Below are 5,559 nucleotides of genomic sequence, written 5' to 3'. Positions count from 1 at the left end.
TCACTAATTGAAAATGTTGCTGCTTTATATTATTTCTTAATTACTAACTTTGTTCAATAATTTGTCAATTTACAAGTTTAGTTATGGTTTTAGTTTCTAGTAAGCTGGTAATTTACACTTTCCTATTACTGCAGTATGTTTTTAATTTAGTTACTTAGCTAACATTGAATAATTCAGTATGTAATGAATACTAATTCAGATAGAGGAACTTGAAGTTTTCGCAATCAATATCTGAGGTTACAATGTTGTCTTGCCACATTTTTTGCTCACTTTAGCTGGTTTGCCTAAACTTGTTCTAGATTGAATTTGTATTATAAAATTTAGGTGTGATACTGATTTCTGGTGATATTATTTTAGAATAAAATCTGTTTCTGTTATATTGATTTAATTACTCTCTCTATATATAATGTTTTATATACGTGGATATGATTAGCCATTAGGAAGTTAGAAAGGCAGAATAAAAAGAGTTTTAGATTGATTATGACATTGACATATATATTTATTTTGTGTATTTATTTAATTTATTATGCTAATTATTATATTTGTCTTTCTTTGTGCAGTATAAATTGTCTATAATATGGATAATGAAAAAAATGTAGAGGAGATCATCAATGACTTAACCACTACAGAAACTAATTTGTCTAGTTCTGATAGGGATGAGTCAATGAAAGAAAGAAGAAAAGGGAATGGAACGAAGAAGAGAAATGATTGCCTAGACAAGGACAAGGACAAAGAAAAGAAGAACAACAACAACGAAAACGAGGGTTGTGAAAAGGAAAAAGATAGTGCAAGACCGGAAAAGAAGCAAAGGATTGGAAGGAAAACATCTAGTGTTTGGGATCATTATACTATGTTGCCAGATTGTGATCCGAAGAAGCCGAGGGCTGCTTGCAATTATTGTGGTACCGATTATGCAGCAGATACAAAGTTGAATGGGACTAGCACATTATGGGCACATGTGGAGAGAAAATGTAAAAAATGTCCTTTTAGCGATTGGGTCGAGCAAAATAAAAGACAACAATCTACTATAAATAGATTTACTAAAAAGAGAACAACAACTTGCAATGATGAAGAAGTTGCTTCAAGTGGGTTGCCATTAAGATTTAATCAAAACCTTATTCGGAAAGGAATAGTTGAATATATAATCATGGATGAGCTACCTTTTCGGCATGTCGATGGAAAAGGATTTCAAAAGCTTATTAGACTTTTTTTTGACGATTTCCAGTTCCCATCAAGGTTCACTGTGGCGAGGGATATTTGTCAATTGTTTTTGGATCGAAAGAAAGAATTGAAGGAAGTTTTGGCACAACATAGAGTATCGTTGACAACCGATTGTTGGACATCAATCCAAAATATTTCTTATTTGTGCTTGACTGCACATTGGGTTGATGATAATTGGAAAATGCAGAAAAGGATTATCAACTTTATCCAGGTTCCTAGCCATAAAGGGGAGCTTGTGGGGAAAGAGTTGATAAATTGTCTTAATGAGTGGGGTATCTCTAAAGTATTTGCAGTGACAGTTGACAATGCTTCTTCAAATGATGTTGCACTAAGAAAATTGAAGGGGCACTTGTTGGAAAAGGATAATATAGTTCCACTAAATGGTGAAATGTTTCATATGAGGTGTTCGGCCCATATCTTGAATCTCATAGTAAGTGATGGTTTGAAAGAGTTAAATGAAGCAATTTCAAGTATTCGAAATGTGGTGAGATATGTGAGGTCATCTCCAGCTAGACTGAAAAGGTTTAAAGAAAGTTGTACAGATGTAAACATTGAATCAAAAGCCTTGTTATGCTTGGATGTAGTTACTAGATGGAACTCCACCTACATGATGTTAGAAGCGGCTATAAAATTCAAGAAGGCTTTTGACAATTTAGAAGGAGATGCGAATTACACAAGGTACTTTGATGAAGAAAGAATGACTGGCCCGCCAAGTAATCTAGACTGGGAAAAAGCAGGAATATTTGTCAACTTTTTGAAAAGATTCTATGATCTTACTAATCGATTTAGTGGATCATTATATGTCACATCCAATTTATTCCTTCCGAATATTTTGAAAGTTCAGGTTGATTTGACTACTATGGCTTCTAATCCTGATACTTTATTAGGAACTATGGCAATTAGTATGAAGCGAAAATACGATAAATATTGGGGAAGGATTGAAAAGCTGAATATGTTGACATTTATTGCCAATATCCTTGATCCAAGGTATAAATTAGAGGTTGTGAATCGAGGTTTCAGATTTGTGTACAATCCAAGTGAGGCTGACAAAATGATAAAGATGGTCACCAATACATTGGCACATTTGTATGCATTTTATAAGCAACAACAAACAACTCAGCCATCCGAAGCTCAACAATCACAAGCTCCACCATATCAATCTAAGTCTCAAGTATCTCAACCATCTCAGCCTATTATTAGTGCAACTACGGAATCATTTCTTCTTGGGCAGCTACAACTTAGTGATGACGTTGAAGAAGATGATCTCGAATACTACTTGAATGATCGTCGTGAGAAGCTTGATCCTGAATTTGATATTCTCCAATGGTGGAAACAAAATGGATTTAAATATCCAATTGTTGCTCGTATGGCAAAAGAAGTCTTGGCTGTTCAGATGTCTACAGTAGCATCTGAATCAGCTTTTTCTACAGGTGGAAGAATCCTAGATGCATTTAGGAGTTCTTTATCGTTGGGTTTTATGCCCTAAATAAAACTCATTTCAATATAATCAGATTTACTTATTAATATAGATCAGAAATAACATTTAATGTTGCATGGTTCACATGATTTATTTCATGATTATATGTACATAATGTATAAATTCATCTGAAACCCTTTTCACATACTTGATCCTGTTTATTGTGCCGTCAACACATTGGAAAGTAAACATGACTATGTGAATAAAGTTTCCTAGATTTATCAGACATAGGGTTTTACTGATATGATAATCTACAACAGAGTTTACTTGCATTTGGAGAAGTGCTATGTTCTTTCCAGAGCATTGGTTAAAGTAAAGCTCAGGTTGGATGCATGGAGTATGCATCGGAAGGGACCGATATTGAACTTTGACTTAGATTTATTAAACTTACCGTAATATCTATTCAAGTCAATATCGCCTAGTTGATCCTAGATCAAATGTTCTTAATCCTCTTATGATTAGGCTCAATCTTGAAAGGCTATTCGTGTTCTTTGATTTGTTAGTTAAGCCTACTTTTAGGTCAGGGTGATACGTACATTTTGGGAACACGGTAGTGCAATTGAGTGGGAGCGCTAGCATAAACATGGAATCTATAGCTTCTATCTGGCAAATAGTAAGCAAAGGATGATCTCCTTCGAGCTTGACCAAACGAACATAAATGGTGGAGTACTCATTTCACATAAGCTGAAATATCATTTATACGGGATCAAGTGTTTTAAGGATAAAATACATTGTAGGGTGTAACGGTAATCTAATCCCTTTACAGTGTAGATCATTCATATAGAGGATCAGTGATCACATTAGGATTATAACAATGGATAACTAATGATGTGTCTATATGGTGGAACATATAGAGCATTCTATATAACTGAGAGTGCAATTCTAAGTTCTATGCGTGGATTCAACGAAGAATTAATAAGTTAGTGAATTTTAGTGCTAAATTCTTGATCTACTTATTGGAAGCTCGGTTATATAGACCCATGGTCCCCACACTAGTTGAGATAATATTGCTTGTAAGACTCATATAATTGGTTTTGATTAATCAATTATAATTCTCAAATTAGACTATGTTTATTTGTGAATTTTTCACTAAGTAAGGGCGAAATTGTAAAGAAAGAGTTATAGGGGCATATTTGTTAATTATGATACTTTGTATGGTTCAATTAATAAATATGATAAATGACAATATTATTTAATAATTATTTATAGTTATTAAATAGTTAGAATTGGCATTTAAATGGTTGAATTAGAAAATTGGCGTTTTTGAGAAAATCAGATGCAGAAAAGATAAAACTGCAAAATTGCAAAAAGTGAGGCCCAAATCCACTTGTATAGGGCTGTCCACTTTTGTAGGGAATTTAAACTGATATTTTCATTATTTTAATGCCAAATAATTCAAACCTAACCCTAGTGGAATGCTATAAATAGATAGTGAAGGCTTCATGAAATTTACACTTAAATTTCTACACTTCTGATTCAGAAAAAACTGAGCCTTCTCTCTCCCTATCTTTGGCTGACCCTTCTCTTTCTCCTTCCCTCTTCAATTTCGAAAATCTTAGTGTGAGAGTAGTGTCCACACACAGCAAGTGATACCTCAATCATCGTGAGGAAGATCGTGAAGAAAGACTTTCAGCAAGAAGGAGTTTCAGCATCAAAGATTCAGAGAAAGAGATCCAGGTTCAGATATTGATAATGCTCTGCTACAGAAAGGAATCAAGGGCTAGATATCTGAATGGAAGGAGTCATTATATTCCGCTGCACCCAATGTAAGGTTTCTTAAACTTTATATGTGTTTATTTCATCGTTTTAGAAAGTTCATATTTAGGGTGTTAATAAACATACTTGTGAGTAGATCTAAGATCCTGGTAAAATAATTTCCAACATGAGGAACCTATTGTACTTCGTCAATACATGGACGAAATTGAAGGTTTAGAGACAAGTGAACAAGTTATTCCAGGTAACATATTGTTCAACCATTATATATTAATTGTTAATTGAAATTATTTTATATATGTTAGATTTTATGTTAATGAAATTTTTATTAGGTGATGGATCATGTATTACTATTAATGAGAATATTGAAAATGTCTCTGGAAGTGGAAGTGGGACAGAGAAAATCAACTAAAATCTCAAGGTAATTAATGAAAATTTAATTTTTTACTTTGAAGCTTTATTTTTCTAATAGTACTTTCATAAATTATTTCTTTAATTATGTATTCTTGTTTTTTATTAGTGTAGGTGGTGATCATGGACCATGGTTGCTTTGCTTGTTGGATTGGACTCTATTTTCTATCTATTGCTTTAATGTATTTCATTTGTTTGGTTGTGGAATAATGTATTTGATGTGGACTTATATTTGATTTGTGTTTTAGATTTAGACTTTAGACTTTTAACTACATATTTTAATTTATATGGTTGCACTTATAATATGTAGAATCATGTGTTTACAATTGGTTTTTGAACAAATAATTTGCATGATTGTAGTATTTTTTTTTAAAGAAAGTGTCTATATGGTTGTAGCTTTAGATTTAAGAATATTGGGTTTATGGAATAAATTGGACTATATTTTTCAGCAAAAAAAAAAAAAAAAGTCGGTTTTGGCGGTTTGAACCGACCGAACCGCGGTTTAGTTTGGTCGGTTTTGGGGCGATTTTAAATTTGGTCGGTTGATTTTGGATTGAACCAATCCAGACCGAAAAACCGAAAGTTGGATTTTTATGAGGGAAAAAACCGACCAAACCGACCAATGCTCAGCCCTATCCACCATTACTCTTCCTTAATCACAAAATCCTTGATAATGTGAAATTCCTCTCTATATGTCTACTCTCTTGGAATACTGAATTCTATATTTTTGGCAACTA

General features: G+C 33.0%; 1 long non-coding RNA gene across 1 annotated transcript; it reads left to right on the top strand.

Moving 5' to 3' along the window:
- Window positions 1-3,155: 3,155 nt before the first annotated feature.
- Window positions 3,156-5,167, top strand: LOC133037850 (uncharacterized). The gene is made up of 3 exons (XR_009687833.1): window positions 3,156-4,655; window positions 4,744-4,832; window positions 4,937-5,167. It is a non-coding gene; the product is annotated as an uncharacterized LOC133037850 (long non-coding RNA).
- Window positions 5,168-5,559: the final 392 nt, after the last annotated feature.

This window comes from Cannabis sativa, chromosome 5 (assembly GCF_029168945.1).
Source record: "Cannabis sativa cultivar Pink pepper isolate KNU-18-1 chromosome 5, ASM2916894v1, whole genome shotgun sequence".
NCBI classification, from domain to species: Eukaryota; Viridiplantae; Streptophyta; class Magnoliopsida; order Rosales; family Cannabaceae; genus Cannabis; species Cannabis sativa.
This window is presented reverse-complemented; position numbering and strand designations above follow the sequence as displayed.